The 17,995-nt window shown below is 48.2% G+C and overlaps 1 protein-coding gene across 11 annotated transcripts in view; it reads right to left on the reverse strand.

The window, feature by feature from the left end:
- The window catches only part of LOC144773327 (uncharacterized), a 756,158-nt gene that overhangs the window by 237,431 nt on the left and 500,732 nt on the right, over window positions 1–17,995 (reverse strand). For 2 of the 11 annotated variants that reach the window (XR_013599954.1, XR_013599957.1), the window contains exon 4: window positions 12,483–12,689. The exons of the other annotated variants lie outside the window; for them this stretch is intronic. The gene's annotated coding sequence lies outside the window, so the exon portion shown is untranslated. The remainder of the gene's footprint in view (window positions 1–12,482; window positions 12,690–17,995) is intronic. 11 annotated transcript variants of the gene reach the window in all.

Below are 17,995 nucleotides of genomic sequence, written 5' to 3' on the forward strand. Positions count from 1 at the left end.
GGAAACAATAGTTTTGCGAACAACAGTTCAGTTTCAAGTGATTATTGAGTGAGGGAGAAAAAAATAAGCACGGCTTCTGCCCTACCTATCCTCCACTGCTTGCAAAGAGAGAGCCCGTTGTTTCTCCGTTTGCAGACAGTGAATCCCTCATAGATCAAAATAACAAAAAGACCAATAAATAACAATGGGGAGAATGAGTAGGTCCGCAAAGATCTGCGTTACCTACCCTTTTCACTATCTGCAAAAAGGGTGGTCTCTTCCCTGTTTGCAGACAGGGAATCTCCAGGAAACAATAGTTTGGGAACAACAGTTCAGTTTCAGGTGATTATTGAGTGGGGGAGAAAAAATAAGCACGGCTGCTGCCCTACCTATCCTCCCTATCCTCCACTGCTTGCAAAGAGAGAGCCTGTTGTTTCTCCGTTTGCAGACAGTGAATCTTCAAATAAAAAGGAGCAATACTAGTATTTAACAAACAAGCAATCAAGCAATTTTTTCGCAACTTGTCGTGGTAACACGACCTTACCCGGACCGCATGGACAGTTTCCTGACTTCCGAATCCAGCGCCCGATCGTCCTCTCTTCTTCGTTATCCTCGCGGCACTCCTGATGGTTCCCAGTCAGGACCGTAGATCACTCGAGAGAGGTCTGTTCGGAACCAGTGAAGTTCGGATGATCGGCTGTCAGACGAGGGTCTATCGGACAGACGCGTTCCCGATCGTTGCAGTCGTTCACTTTGTCGTCAGGACCTCTCCCACTGGATCCATGGGTCGCTGATGGGCCCACCCAGGGACGCCAATTGTGGAATTTTACAACTGGGGGGCACTACCAACCAGAATATAAGATCCTTAAGTATTTGCCCGGCGGTGTCGCCTCTTGAACCCACAAAGAAGTTAAACTATTGAAGAGGCAGGCGCTGGAGACTGGAAGGCAGGAAACAAGGTTTTTATTTTCTCCGGAGGAGAACACAACGAAACGGACAGAAGGTATCGTTCTGAGGTGCTCTAACTGCATCCCCCGAGGCCTGGCCTCTTATACACACGTTTATCTGTTTATTTATGTAACACATTCTCGTCGATACTTTGATGTACGGAAAGACATCCTCAGAATTCCCCCCTTCCCAGCCCGTTCCCACGCAAGGTTACAGTGGAAGTCCCCGCCCCGTTCACAACAGGTGATGATCATCGCGCAGCTGGATATTCCGCCAATTCGCGGAGTGTGTGGGTTTCGATCGGATCTCGTGGGATGGGGGGGGGCTTTGATCATCTCGGGGGTCCTTTGAGGAGGGAAGCTTTCGATTGTACGGGGAGGGGCAAGGGATTGGTATCGGCAGAGCTGGGTGTCGGCCTGGGAACGGGGAAGACAAACGGGCACACGGGGAAAAGGGGTTTGCATCAAAGGGCCGGAGATCATGAAAGGGAAGCAGGGAGGTGTTGCGCTGGGAACAGGATGAGGGCCTGGGGCAGAGCAGTGCCGAAGAGGGGTTTATGACTCAAGGCAGGTGCAAGCAGGGGGTTGCCAGTGAAGCTAGGAGAGAGAGAGACGCACTGGCTCTCGACGAGAGCAGGGAAGCCATGGTGCCCAAAATGGCGGCTGTTTTACGCGCACAAAGGGTTTAAGGAGAGCAAGAGGGCGCCGATAATGTTGACGGTTTTAGCCCAACTTTCAACATGCTCATTTCACACGTCATAAGCCGAGGAGCCAATAGCATACGGTGGCAGGCTAGAGCTTCTGGCGCCCGGGGCTATCCCCCAGATTGCTGCCCATGGCAGGTAGCGACGGGTAGGGTGGATCTGGGGAAAAATTTCGGCGAGCAGCAGGGGTGGATTGGCAGGGTTTAAGTTACAACACCACTCTCTACTCCACTGCATAAGAAATGGTGTGAAACTGCTGCATAAGCCTAGAGCAAACCTCGAAGGTCAAGTCTCAGTTGGTGAAGGCCGACCAGCACTAAAATGGTAGCTAAATGCATAAGTAAATGTATCCCTTCCTTCCCTTCCTCCTCTTACACCTCTCCATACTGAACTGCTGCTACAATACCACAGCAGTAAAACCACCCGCTAGACTTCAAGCACAACACCAAAACGACTCCCACATAGGTCATACTTTACACCCACACTCTACCAAACAACGACAGTATTTAGAAACATAAGCAAAGCTATAGCAATAGAACAGCTTCATTATCTCTTCCATACATGCATCTATCTATTCATTCTTTCACCGTTCCATCCACCTACTGGCATCCACTATTTCACCTTTAGATTCTGTCATCCATTCATTCTTTCATCCATCATTCAATATTTCCCCATTCTATTCATTTATCTATCTATCCATCCATCCAATTTGCCATCCATCTATTATGCCATCCATCTGCCCATCCATACAGTCTAAAAACCAACCATCCACTCTGCCACCCATTGATCTATTCACTCTGCCATCCATTCTCTTTGCATCCATCCTCCACTCTTTTATCTTACCATCACCTCTGCCATTCATCGATCAACTGACATCCTTTCATCAATTCATTAACTCTTCCATTCATCCACTCAGCCATCCATCCACCTACTCTGCCGTCCATCCATCCTCCTATCCTCTCTTCCATCCATCCATCAATCCACTCTGTCATTTACCCTCTCTGCCATCCACTCTGCCATCCATTCACCATCCATCCACTCTGCCACCCATGCATTCATCAACTCTTCTATCTATTAATTTAAGCACCCATCCACTCTGCCATTCATTCATCCATCAATCCACCCACTATGCTATTCAACCACCCATTCATCCACTCTGCCATGCATCAATCCCCTTCACCATCCATCCATTCTGCCATACATCTGCTCATCCATCCATCCATCTACTCTGCCATCCATCCTGCCATTCATTCATCAATCCATCCACTCTGCTATCCAATCATGCATGCAGACACTCTGCCTTTAATCCATTCACGCTGCCACGCATCCATTCATTTACTTTGCCATCCACCCAATCTGCCATCCATCCATACATTCATTCACTTTGCCACCCATCTATTCACCCTGCCATCCATTCATCATCCATCCACTACGACTTCCATTCACAGATCTTTCGCCCACTCATCCAGCCCGTTACTTTATCCTCCTTTCAGCTGTCCCTCCACCTATTCATTCACTCAACTATTCATCCATTTGCTCTGCTATTCTTTCACTTGTACATCCACCCATCCATTCACGCACTCACCCATCCACCCATATCTTTACTATACTTTCATGTGTCCATCCATCATCATTCACTTCTTTTTTCATCCACTCATTCATCCACATATCCATTCATCCTCCTACTCCATCATCCCTACTTCCTTTTTTTCACCCTTTTCTTCCAACATTCCTTCTTTTTTTCCCTGTTCTATTTACCCAGCAGTCTGTTTTCCTCTGTGGCTGTGTGTGTGCTTCCGGTTTCCATGTGAGACATGTTTGGGGTCCTTCTTGCTAGTCCACAATATGTAATGAACTGATTTTTTGCTTATTGCGGCGCTGGGAGTGAGCCTCGCACAGTGTGCAGACATGAGTTTATTAACCAAAGGCACCCCATCCTGTAGTGTTTCTCTCTCAGCCCCACTACCAAAATATCTGATAATAAATAACCAGAGACAACCTCGTCTTTCGCATCGACTCAGAAGCAGGCCTGTGCCAACGCTACCCACAATGCCCAGTTCATAGGAACGTTGTCAAAACATGATTTAGTAGATGTTTGCCTGCAGTTGGCTGGCTTGAGCAGAAAATGTCTGCTGAGAGACAGCATTTTCGCAAAAAGACATTTTCTTCTCGAACCTGTATCCTGCCGGTTGCAGGCGTAAGTTTTGTGTGTAAACTATACACTTGCTGAGAAATGTATTTTATGAAAGATGTGTGATTACACAAGAATTAAGCATATTTTGCAATAAGGCTTGCAAATTGTATATTTGCGGATGTTTCAGGTGAGTCTTACCTGTCTGAATACACCTGACTATTCATTTTCTTCAGCCTGCTGGGAGGTTTGCGCGGTCCCGGAGTTTAATCAGAGCCATCTCGGGTGAAATGTGGGGCCCTACAGGCGCATTCCTGCACGTGCCAAGGACCCTCATGTAGTTGTGCATCGCGGGTCATCTGCTCGGCCTTTCACATTCCTCTGCACGCACTGTATGCTGGCTTGCCGCCTCCAAAACAGTGCCGCCTGGGGCGGTCCGCCACCCCCCCCCCCCCCCCCCCCCCCGCACCCCCCTAGCTACGCGGGTGGAAGGCGAGCTGTAAGCCTGTGCACGGAGTCAGTTTCCAGCTCACATTCGGAGACTCTAAGCTGCCAATGGCCTTTAAGGTGTGGGAAACCCCAGAAGACATTGGTAGCAACCAATAAGGATCTTTTTTTAACCTCCAAGAAAACTCATTACATCCAGCATCCCACAATTCCACTTCTTACCCTTTGTCCTACCTTTCTTGTTCTGCTCTTGTGGCACACACTTGAACGATAAGTGTTTGGATATTCTGCAGTAATGCAGCAAAGCTCCGTAACAACCTTCAAACTCATCTAACTTAACCCAGTAGCAACTCATTTCTACTCATCGGTGGGGCCCATAGCACTGCGAGTCACACATTCACACACCACACTGCCCCTGAATCAGTGAAAAAGAAGGCGAGCTGCAGGATGGCGGGGTAACTCATTAACTTAGGTTCTATATTCTATACATTCTATACATCTCAGAAATCATTCAACTCTTATAAGGAAAACAAAACATATACTCTCTCCCCAGAATCTAGCCCCTTACCTGCTTTTACCCTTAAGTATTCGTTTTTTTTTTTTTTTTATTGTTTTTATTGTTGCATCATGTCAGCATATGTACTAGTTCAAGTAATCAGAGATGTGGCGTCAACATTCCGCCATATTCAATTCGAATCGCAACATTTCTTTTTTTCTTTAACATTAAACAACAAACAACATTCAGGTGTATAGCTTGGTCTTACAGAAGCATGGTAGGTATACGTAAGCTTTCTAGTTGCGTCAGGCCAGCGGCCGTAATGCACCACCCACACGTATTCTTACCATCCCCTACGCCAGAAGGGCGAGATAGTACCTAGGCAACCCGCACCCCTGCCACCCCACCCCACCCGCAGTCCCATTTTTACACTACATCCTCCTCCTCCTCTGAGCTATCTATATCTTCTTCTTCCTGTAGAGGTTCACAAGGCTCCCCCCTGTAAACATTCCATGGCAGCCATAATTTGTTCCATTTACGTGGATTGGCCCTCTGCTGATACACCGCCCGCTCCACCATCATGAGCATATCCATATTTTTGCACCACTGTGTCAAAGTCGGTGTCTCTGACGCCCCCCATCTTTGCGCTATGTCTCGCTTCGCTAACATCACCCCTATAACCACCCATTTCCGCGCGTGTGATGTCAGGTTGGTCGGGCCCCACACGTTTAACAAACAAATTCTAGGGTCAGGAGTGAACGGGAGCTGTAGCGTCTGGGCGATCGTGCGTGCCACACGCTTCCAGTAGTCTAATATGTTCGGACAGGACCAAAGGGTATGGAACAGCGTTCCCTCCTCCCCACAATTTCGCAAACAATATGGGTGATCTGCCCTCTGGAATTTCTGTAGGGTGGTGCGTGTGTAGTACACTCGGTGTAATATCGTGAACTGTACCAATCGGAACCTTGCTGATATTCCCGCCTCTCTAGGCGATGCCATTGCTGCATTCCATTCTGCCTCATCCAGGGCACCAACATCATCCTCCCATTTCTCTTTCAATTTCTGTAATGGGTCAGGCAAGTTATTCACTAATTTACGATATGTGAGGGATGTAGCGCTGGCTTCCATGTAATCAGTGAGTAGTCGGTCCTCTAAAGGGGCCGATTCCGGGACCTGGGTACCTGGTGTCAGTGCACCCAGTAATGCATGTCTAATCTGTATGTATCGATACGTCTCAGTGGTGTTCAGCTCATATTGTTCTCTCAGAGTGTCAAACGGAACCACCCCCTCTCTTGTCCACAGATCACCCACCGTGGAAATCCCTATAGTGTCCCAGTGGTCAAATCCTTTACTACGTCTCAAGTTTCCCAGCGCCCTAGAGTCCCACAAGGGTGTGAGCTGTGTAATCACCCCCCCCCCCCCACTTCAGACGGGATTGAGCCCTATGCCACAGCGTTACAGTGTGCTTAGTTGGGCCGATCAGTTTTGCCGTTAGGCCTTTGTTATAGAGCGGGGCCAGAAGTGTATTAGTGCCAAGCTGCCGTCTGTCCGCTAAGTACGCCGGGTCCTCCTGCGGCGCATGGAACCACTGGTTAATCACCTTGAGGTGCGCCGCCCAATAGTACAATTCCAGGTTTGGGAGTGCAATCCCTCCACTGTACCAATCCCTAATCAGTTTCACTTGTGCTATCCTCGCCGGACTATCTCCCCACAACAGTCCTGACAGTAGCCCTGATATCTGTTTAAAAAAGGAAGGCGAACCAGTGTCGGTGTATTTTCCAAAACATAAAGGAACCGGGGCAGCGCCATCATTTTGAAAAGCGCCGCTCTACCCAATAACGTCAGCGGGAGTGTCTTCCAGTGGCGCACGTCCGCTTTCAATCTGTCGAGCAGCGGTTTCAGATTCATATCCTGAAAGGTCACATGATCGCGGGTGATCTGAATCCCTAAGTATCTAAAGGAAACTTCCTCTACCATCAAGGGGCAACCCCCCATCAGACGTGGCGGGGTCCCGTGCAGCATGTAGAGCACCGATTTCGTCCAGTTAATCTTGTAACCCGACGCAATACCCTGCCGCTCACACAATGCCAGTAATATTGGAATCCCTTCTGCCGGGTTTGTTAGGTATATTAGCATATCATCAGCATATAAGGACACTCTGTCCTCCCAACCATCACCCCAGCTAATGCCCCGCAGCAGTGGCGTGGTCCTAATGATAGTCGCCAATGGCTCCAATACCAGGGCAAACAGTAGTGGTGAGAGCGGGCAGCCTTGTCTCGTGCCCCTCGCTAATGAAATGACTCTCGAGACATGTCCGTTAGCAGTCACCCGCGCCACAGGTTTCTCGTACAGTAGCCTGATCCACCCTATGAATTTCGGGCCGAAGCCCATATGGTGCAGGACTGCAAAGAGGTACTGCCACTCTACCAAGTCGAACGCCATTGTGGCGTCCAGTGAGAGGATCGCTGCGTCGGTTGTCAACAACGGAGCTCTCGCCATAACACCATGCAGGCGCCTGAGATTCAGCGCCGTATTTCTGTGCGGCATGAATCCCGATTGGTCCGGATGTATGAGGTGGCTAAGGTGAGGCAACAGCCTGTTGGCTAACAATTTCGCCAGGATTTTGCTTTCTGCATTGAGGAGGGAAATCGGCCGGTAGGAGCCGCAATCCTCAGGGGGCTTGCCAGGTTTCGGGATCGCCACAATGGTAGCCATGCACTGATCAGGTGGCAAGCGTCCCCGTTCTAGGCTGTCTACGTACATGTTGAGTAGCGGTGTTGCGAGCGTTTCCGACATGGTTTTGTACCATTCAATCGGGATTCCGTTGGGGCCCATGGCTTTTCCCGGGTGTAGTGCCGCGATAGCCGATTTTATCTCCTCAGCCGACACGTCTGACTCTAGGTCCTCAACGTTTTCCTGCAATAGTGTGCGGGTGGGCACTCCCACGAGCGCCGTCTCCGCCATTTCCCGGGTAACCTCTATGTCAGAGGTATACACCGCCTGGAAGTGATCAGCCAGGAGTTCGACTATCCGGGCAGGGCGGGTGTGCATCGCCCCTACAGAGTCTTTCAGTTGCAAGATAGTCCTCTGTCCCTCCCGTTTTTTCTCTAGCCAGGCTAGGAGCTTACTTGCCTTATCCCCTACGTCGTATATCCTATTCGTAATGGCCGTTATGTGTTCGATCACTCTACTGCGTAGAAGATCAGTATGACGTTGCTGACACAGCCGTAGTGCGTGGAGCGTGTCTCCGGTCGGGTCAGTCATATGAACTTCATTTGCCTTGGCGAGTCTGTCCTCTAGGTCTAGTAGTTCCATTCTCTGGGAGCGCTTATAACTCGTTATTGTGGAGATGGCTTGGCCTCGGAGGACCGTTTTATAAGCTTCCCATAGGACCGATGGGGATGAGACCGAGCCAGCATTCTCCGTGAGGTAGCATGCTGTCGCTGATTTGAGAGCCTTGGTCACCTGTGGGACCTTAAGGTAGCCCGGGAATATCGGGTATATGCGCTCTTGGGACCGTTCCGGGTTGGAAAGGGTCAGCGTCAACGGGGAGTGGTCCGAGACACCCCTCGGTCTAATTTGTACGTCTTCGACAGTGAGCAGCCCATGCCCCGGTGCAAGGAAATAGTCGATCCGTGACAGACTGTCATGGACCGCTGAGTGGTAAGTGTAGTGCCGGTCAGTCGGGTGTAGGCGCCTCCAAAGGTCTATCAGGCCTTGCGCCTCTAGGAAGTCATGTAGCCGGGAGGGCCTTGGAGCCTGTGTTCGTATCGGGAACCTATCTAATGTGTTGTGCGCCACTGCATTGAAATCCCCCCCTACAATGAGGTCTCCGTCTGGGAGTTCCAACTGAAATTTTCCAAGCTCTGGGAGAACTATCGTGTGCAGCGCCGGCGGAACGTACACCGAAACTATATTCAGCTGTCTACCTTCCCATTGCCCGAGTGCTGCTGCGAAGCGCCCCTGCGTGTCTACCTTTGTGGATTGGAGTATAAATCTGGAGGATCGGTGCATTAGTATACCCGTCCCACGGGACCCCCTTGTGAATTCCGAATGAACGATCATACGGTAGCCTTTCCTGCCTAAGGCGTGTGTGGCTGTGCCTGTGAGGTGTGTCTCCTGCAGCAGAACCAGGGCCGGGTTGAACCTCTTTATACTGTGTAGCACCAAACCTCGTTTGACCTTGTCCCCCAGACCTCTCACGTTCCAGGACATGAGTTGCAGAGGTGCCATGCGCCCCACCCCACGTTCCTCCCTCCCGATGTCACTCCGTGTGGTGTGTGCCATTGCTTCTGCGGTTGAGAAAGTCTATGTACCATAGAAAGTGCGGTCTAATAACTCGACATGAGCCCGCCATAGGTAATGTGTGTGCCTCGTGGTTCCAATCTACACCTGTAAAGCAACTCCAAACAATCAAACACCCCCCCTTCCCAACTCCCCCCCTCCCTGCCCCCCTGCTAGACGGACCCAGAACTGCCCGCCCCCCCAACTTAGCAGAGTGCCTGATCCAAACCCCAAACACAGTACTTGCTCGTTGGGGTGAGGGACTCTCCGGAGTCGGCGGCCTCCCTCCATGTCCACGGAGGACCTCCGCCCGGTGTCCTTGACGGCCCGCCCGGCCAATGTTACATTTGCACTAGGCTAGTAAGCTCGGGAATTCATTGTTCGTCGTTGTTCTCAGTTTCATGTGCCTCGCTCAGCGGGGAGTGTGGATCCACGTCTCCTCCGGATACGTGGGAGCCTGATCGGGAGCCATTAGTACGGTTCTTGTTTGGCCTTGTGGAGCGGCGAGGTAGTCCCGTTTGTCTCCATCCTTCCAGCCAGTCGTGTGCAGCCTCCGGAGTTTCGAAGAACCACGTTTTGTTTTCAGCCACTACTCTCAACTTGGCTGGGAAGAGCATGGCATAGGGAAGTTCTCTCGCCCTCAATTCTTTCTTGACTTCAAAGAATGTTCTCCTCCTACGTGCGACCTCGGCCGTGTAGTCTGGAAAGAACGCCAAGGTGGAATTTTGAATCCTGACTGGGGGAGAATTTCTTGCCGCCTGCAAGATCGCATCTCTGTCTCTAAAATTGAAGAGTCGTGCAACGATCGGTCGTGGTGCCACTCCTTGCTTCGGACGACCCCCGGGACTCGATGTGCTCTTTCCACGGAGAAAAAGGCGGATAGACCCTTGGGTTTGAGTTCTTGTTCGATCAGTTTTTCCACATAGAGGTCCATCGCTCTCGTGTCCTCCGACTCCGGAACCCCTATAATGCGGATGTTGTTCCGCCTCGAGCGCCCTTCCTGCTCGTCCAGCTTTGCACGTAGGTCTTTGTTCTCGTTTGAGATTCGCTCAACACTAATCTGGAGCTCCGTTACATCCTCCACCAAAGATTTGGTCACCACCTCCATCGAGGAAACTTTTTCCGACATCTTGTGGAAGTCGGCTCTAATCAATGTTATTTCTGTCGAGATTGACCCCACCGTAGCCTGTACCTGCGACAGAGCTCGCATGACGTCTTCAAGGGTTGCTTTCTTCCCTCCCGCTGGGTCGGTCTTCTTGCTGGCCTGCGTTTTAGCGTCTGGTGGGGAGGTGGACGTTCTGTCATATGCATACCTCTCGAGTCGTGTCTGCGCATTGCCACCCTTCGGTCCCTTGCCCGCCATGGCCGTTGTAATTGCACTAAAGTGGTCGCAGTGAGCAGGGTGTTTCAGGGAGCTAGGTCCCTCCAGAAGGAGCCCCGTTAGAGGCCCTCCGCCACTTCTGCGTTCTCTGAAGGCGGTGGGGCTGAAGGAGCTATTGTTGTCGTCCTCGTCACCTGGTGGGGCCAGCGGGTGAGGCCGAGTCGCCGCGCGGTCCGTCGGGCCCGTAGACCCTCGTCACTGAAGAGGTGGAAAGAGCCCGTGGTCAGGGCGGCGAGTTAGTCCGATGACTCGGGGGGGCGCCCGAACCGGCCCACTTGTGTCCTTCGTATGCTTGGCGGAGACCCTGATGCCACCAAGCCCCAGCCGGGTAGGTTTCAGTCTCACCCAGGGGGGGCGCCCACCGATCCGTGGAGCAGCGGGGACACCTCTGTGCCCACAGCGGATCAGGACCCTTCTCAGTAGCGTCGGGGTTCCAGCTGGGCCGCACCCCAGCAGTCAAAGCGATTACCTCAGACACCAAGGATGGGGCGAGGGTGCCCAGGCTGCTCGGAGCCGACACGCTGGCTGCGCGGCTGTTTGCACTGTGTGGTCGCGATCCGGCGCGTTAATGGCAGCCCCGGTGTCTCTCCTCAAAAAGTCGGCGCCCCCCGTGCCAGTCCCTCCGCAGTCCGGGTGACGGCTGTTGCAGCCCTCAGAATGGCAGACTCGGCACCCCCGCAAGGTCGAGCCCCGGTTCCTCCGGCAAAGAATCAAGATGGCGGTCCCGGGCCCGGCACAGGTCCGGCCGCCTCCGTGTAAAGGCCTGGAGCGTTCCCTGCGCCCACCGGCCGCAGGCGGCGTCGGACAGTCTCTTACCCGCAGGCCGCAGAGGCGCCGGTGGTCGCGCTAGGTCGCGAGTCTCTCTCGTCCCCGGTGCTCCGTCGCGAGCGCCCACTTCCGGCTCCTCCACGCCCCGGTCGCAGCACTTCCTGTCGGCTCTATCTCGCCAGGCGGGTCCCAGGCTCCAGTTCCTTCCCAAGGCCAGAGCGGGCGATACGGGTAACTTCACTTCCCGCAGTCGGATTTCCGATCTGATTGCTGTCGGGCGTGCCGCCCGGCCCCGGGCTTCAGTCCCTGCCCGTAGGGCGAAATTCTGCGTCGGATTACTGGTCGGATAGGTCTGGAGGCCGCTTCAACTGCGGAGCTCGCCCTCTAAGCTGCCACCATCTTAGGCTGCTAGCCACGCCCCCCTAAAGTATTCGTTTTTAACACAAGCAACTGCGCTCCAGAAACTGGTATCTATGCTCTGAAACTGTATCTTTCAATGTTGTAACTTGTAACTATGCTTTGAAACATTGCTTGTCCTCATGTAAAGCGCTCTGATACCTCCGGGTCTAGCCAACGCTATATAAAACTTTTCAAATAAATAAGGTACTCCGCTATTTGGTCGATGGACCAACTAGTAGAAGTCAGTTGATGGCGATTAAGACCAGCTCAATCACAATATTCCTGTAACTTTAGCATCTTGTCAGACTTTTATTCTAATAAAAACAGACTCAAGTTCATATTTTGCAAAAGTTTATCTACTTTCATTTAGGAAAAAAATTAGCATATTCTTTAGACAAGCACAAATTCTAAGCATTTATTTAATAGATTTAAGAAAGAAAATTAGAAAGCATATTACCAATCTGTCATAGGTAGATGACAGGACCGCATTGAACAGATTCCTAAGCTAACTGTCTTTCTAATCTCCTCAATGCCTTCCTTCCGACATAAAATCTCCGCAATCAATCATTTTCTCTGCCCCATCAAAGTTAAAGTCCAACATTTTTCAGAGTCTCTTGCACCATAAAATCGTTCAAACCGACAGCATGTCGTGGTGCAAAATAAAATCCATGGAACCAACAACACTTACCCTCTTTCGTGCTAGCTCTTTTATACCCTTTCTTACTAACTATCTAACTCAAATTTGAAACTTTTAGGGTCCGTAATCATTTCTTATTGGTCCATTAGAGGGATGGTGATGATCACCTCATGTCCTCCTTATTCAAACCAGTTTGAAATTTTGCTCTGTCATTCCCAAGGCTTTCCCAATATTTAATATTCACAATTTGTACTTGTCGTTCACTCCTTGTATCTTTTGTACATAATAAAGTTTTGTTGGCTTCCTTACTCAGGCTTTTAAATGCAGGCATTTTTTGGCAAATTTCCCTTTCATAGGCCAAGCTGACCTTGACATCTCTCGCTCCGAGCATAGTCCGTTCACTCACACTTCTCATGTGCACATTGTGCATGCATGGGGGCCATTTTTCAGAGTCCACTTTCATTGGTTCACTTAAACAGCCATTTTCAGATTAGGCCGCGCAGGCCTCAATGGGAACTAATGCAAAAATAAACACAACAGAAATTAGATATATAATTTTAACCCTTCTGCTTACCTCCCACTATTAAATTTTTTCCCGGTTAGATGTTACCTAGCAAAAGCACACATATAAGCGTCATTTTACTCACCGTCTGCATTTATTGCCACAAAAAACCCTCTAACATAAGCACAAACATTTATTCAGTTAAATATACAATACCACAGCTCTATATTAGTATGACTCATTTTTTATTAGTATATTTATTTCTGCAAAACAGCAATTAGTTTTCCCACGTGTTGTGTCCACTTTACGTGCATTTTGTTGATTAGTTTACATGCTTCACTCCATTAGTATTGTTATGGTTATGGGAGACTAACTTTACAAGGGGTACACAAAAAATGTTGTCTCTCCCCTGCTCCATCAGCAGAGGTATGGAAAGTATGCCTTGTTGGGTCACCAATACCGTAGACGTTTGTGTAACAATGTTGTCCACTGTCTGGTGCTGGGAGGATCCCATCCATGACAAAAAGTATAAAACTGTTAAAGTATCATGCTATGACTCTTTCCTTTTTAGGTTTGAGCAAGGGGCAGCTTAGTTGTATTTCAAGCTCCTTGTACAAAAATAAGAAAAATACATAAATAAATAAGAAAATACATACATATATAAATACATGGGGGGTAGTGAGTCAGCCTTCTCCAACCATAGGTCCATTCAACCGCCATTCACATTTTGTTTCCACCCACCACAGCACACAGCATGGAGCAGCAGGTCTGCCAGCATGAGCTCTTAGCTTCTTGCACCGGGATTGATGGCATTGTCTCTGATCCCATGTGCCCCCTACCTACAAGAAGTGGACTCCAGTACTTTACTTTGCCACTGATTATTTCTTTTTAATATTTATCGTTGTATTATATATTTTGGTCAACCCTGCGTGTGTAAGCCATTCCTTCAGCTTTCAGTATTTCAAAGCAATGGCAGCTTTTCTTTGCACCAGTAAGAAACATATTTTTCTGTGATGTGCATTAAACAGAATAAAAGGGTTTCTGTACTGGTTGTCAGTATACCTACCTACTACGAAACCCTCATCCTATTCTCTTAAAATTAAATCTGATGATTACATTTGTTTCAGATAAAAAATTCCTATTACAAGCATAGGGCTGCCAGGTAGACAAAATCACATTTAAAAATAAGTAAATTGGGAAATGGTTGCAGTAAAAAAAAATTATGCGCGCCCAACCATGCAGACGCTATATCTACTGGCTTTGCCAATGGTTGCTTGGTAATGTAGTCATTTATATGGTTGAGCCCAGCCCCCCACACCCCACCCCGGTCTGTCATGTCAGATTCGTGAAAGATTGTGTGTGTGGGGGCGGGGAGCAGTGCACGCAAGGTGAGATGTTGCAGCCGACTCCAGGTGAGTGAGAGATGGCTGAGTGCCCAGAGTATTAGCCTGTCCGTGTGTGCCCATATGTGTTTGAGTGCTTGGCGTACAGCAATACTGACTGACAACAATGCAGCAGCTGCAAGGGAAGGTACGTCATATCCTTCTGTGTCTATTTGTAGACACCACAACACATCTGAGATATCCCCATGGCTCCTTCATGGTGTAGTCGCGTGCACAACAGTGAGCTCCAATACCCTGGCAGGGGCTAAAATAATATTCAAGGTGCAGTGGGAAGGGACTTGGCAAAGGGTCACACACATGGCCTACTATTCAGAATATAAATAGCTGTTTTTTTGTACCTACGTTTATTTCCTCCCAAAGGTGTCAGTAAATTGGTATGTATAATTATTTTGCCTGTGTAATTACTGTGTTTATGTTCAATTTGTTTTCTCCTCAAAACCCAAGAGGGTTAGATTCTAAAAGTTGTGTGTAATGTATTCCTACGGGATTGAGGTGACAAACACATCTGGCTCCTGTGGTGCTTGTTCTTTCTTTGAGCAAACACCATCCAAGGGAGCCACATATTAACCACACCACCACTGTTTGGGAGAGACCAAGACATGGGGAAGAAAAAGAAGCCGGTGGCACCAAGAGACGCAGGAAGAAGAAGGATAAGGACAGAGAAAGGAAAATGGAGCCCTCATGGTGCCTCTAAAACTTCATGTACCATCATTTGTACACATGATCCTGTCATCAGCACCGCTCACGATCTACCAAACCCACAGCCTGATATATATCCATCCACACGATCTGACTTGGGTCTGTGTACCCTTCCTTTCATTGCTGTGTGTATCATTCTCTATAGAAATGTTGGATTGCTCATATGAATAAAACATTTGTAAAAACATTGCCCTTAAAAAGACACAGCGCACAGGAAAAGACATGGGACACAGAAAGAGAGGAGGACCACACACCCGAGAAAAGTGTATAGGCCAACATTCCAGCCTGCTCGCACAGTGCCACAATTATAAGGCTCCCTGTTTTCCGTTTTTAGTGATTTTTACAGATAAATATAGCCAGAAAAACATTTATTTTCTTGTCTGTATTTATTTTTAAATATGGATAAAGACGGAAATTGGGTGCTTTTTGTGTGATTCTAAAGACACTTTGCTATGACTACCTGGCCAATAACTGGATTGATAGGTAAAGGGGTTTAAAACAGCAGTAGCTATGCACGAGGTTGATACTGAAATGTGCATATTTTCATATTAGTGCATTGATTTATCTTCTAAGGGTATTCAGATCACTGAAACCTGGCAGACATTCAAGCATGAGTGTACATCAAAGGGTATCTAGGAGTCTAAAAGAAGTGAAATCTAATCACAAACCAACATTGACATGAAAAAATAAGAGACAGGTGGAAACTACATTCATCAATTGCATCACGTGACAAGATGACAACACATTCACGTGAGGCACATATTCTAGGAGGAAATTTTCCCATCAGTTGTCTAACTGTGCCGCCACTATCACATCATTTGGGTTCTCCTTACCCAGGAGTGTGTGCCTTCACAATCACACCAAACTCAATGGAGGAATATGAAAATAAAGAGACCCTCCAGATATTATCTGTTAGGCGAACACAGTAGCAAAAAGCAGTGCAAAAGAAGTGACTAATGATAATATAACATTAGGTAAAACTGAGTAGAAAATGTTTTTTAATAGTTTCTCTCAGCTTCCTAACTCTAAAAAAGGGGTGTACAAGGCAGATTTAACAAACATCGGGCACGAGTATGCAATTGATGAATGTAGTTTCCACCTGTCTCTTATTTTTTCATGTCAATGTTGGTTTGTGATTAGATTTCACTTCTTTTAGACTCCTAGATACCCTTTGATGTACACTCATGATTTTGATAGGGGCATGTATCTAGTCTGAGTCGGTAAACCAGCCCTTTGACCCCCCCTAAGTAGTTTGTTGTATAGACATTCAAGCATGCCTGCATATTTATTGGTCAAATAAATGTGGAAATATACCAGTTTCTGCTTTATTTTTTCTCACAAAACCCATAATAAATATGGATAAATACAGGTGAGGTTGACAAAAAAGAAATGCGGATAAATACAGATGGAACTGCCAAAAAAGATAAATACCATAAAACCGGGACTCAGGAGCCCTAATTATAACCAGCTCCTCTACCGGTGTGATAGGAAAGTGGGGGCAACCAGTGAATGCTAAAAATCAGATCTCAACAGTATTACCATAGTTGCTACTTTTACTAACACCATGCACTAAAATGGACATGGAAGCCAGGCTCACAAAATTATTAGTGAAGCCCAGAAAACATGGCCCAATCCCGAATATAAATTAGGAAGAACGGCATGTAGGGCGGGAGGTCAAGGGGTTATTCCACTTGAGATATTTAAGCATCTTAATCAGTTTTAAGATTAGACAATACTGTTCATGTCCTGTCCTCTCTGGTTCCTGCCACTTCTGTTCACCAGTGGCAGCTGGTGATCTTTGAAAGCAGGGGACATAATGTTTCCAGTGAGTGAGCCAGAGTTATTTTAGAAGGGCTTAAGGAGGTGTTTCTCCCCCCCACCCCTGCTCCCCCAAACATTTCTTGCCAGAGGTTTGGGAAGAAAGGGTCAAATATTGCATCACACGGCAGAAATGTTACACACATTTGTTAAGAAGCCATGGTAGTGAAAGGTGCACTCATGAGATATTCCACTACTTTCGAGGTGAACCTGAAAACCCTGGCCTTCTCCTGGAGCTAACCCCAATTTTACACAATTTGCCATGGGTTTCCCATATGTAAGGAATTACCTCCAGTATTTTAGGGCACAAACTTTGTCAAAGGGTGCCCTTATGTCAAGAAATACCTCTAGAATACAAGGGCCAGCATTTTGTCATGTGTGGCCCCAGTACACCTGGTGTGCTCCCCTGATGGCAAGAATGACATCTAGAATACCAGGGGCAGCATTTTGTCATGTGTGGCCCCAGTACACCTGGTGTGCTCCCCTGATGGCAAGAATTACATCTAGAATACCAGGGGCAGCATTTTGTCATGTGTGGCCCCAGTACACCTGGTGTGCTCCCCTGATGGCAAGAATTACATCTAGAATACCAGGGGCAGCATTTTGTCATGTGTGGCCCCAGTACACCTGGTGTGCTCCCCTGATGGCAAGAATTACATCTAGAATACCAGGGCCAGCATTTTGTCATGTGTGGCCCCAGTACACCTGGTGTGCTCCCCTGATGGCAAGAATTACATCTAGAATACCAGGGGCAGCATTTTGTCATGTGTGGCCCCAGTACACCTGGTGTGCTCCCCTTATGGCAAGAATTATCTTCAGAATGCAAGGGTCAGCATTTTACCATGGGTGCCCCAGTAGACACCATGTATATTCTCAAAAGGACAACCCCTTAGCTGCCCACGTGGACCAGGGTTACTAATACTTGTATGAAACCAGCGTCCACCGTGGAACTCTTTTCAAAATAATGAGCAACTCTTTACCTTCCATTTAGGAAAGCTCTCATTCAATGCATTTACTCATAAATTCCAAGTGGTACCTACACACTTCGGGGTTCTTTAATCCTAAAGCAGGTGAAATACATTGGTAAACAAATTCTGAGAATGCTTCCTATGGTTATTCTTACGTATTATTTATCAAAACACATTTCATTTCATAAGAAGGTGATAATATAGTTAATAACATAACTGCAGGCACTATTTCTTGCTTGCTGTTACTGCAAATAGCATGAATTCCATCTTGGCGGGTTTGAGCTTCAGGCAGGTCATGCGCATCCAGATCTGGATGAGGTGCAGGCAGTGTTTGAGGCACCGGACTGTCTGGAACAGAGACTTTCAAGAATGTTCTGTACCATCAGCATATTGGTGAATTTGGATGCTCTTATCGGTGAATAGAGCCTCAAA

This window comes from Lissotriton helveticus, chromosome 8, assembly GCF_964261635.1.
Source record: "Lissotriton helveticus chromosome 8, aLisHel1.1, whole genome shotgun sequence".
In the NCBI taxonomy this organism is placed as follows: domain Eukaryota; kingdom Metazoa; phylum Chordata; class Amphibia; order Caudata; family Salamandridae; genus Lissotriton; species Lissotriton helveticus.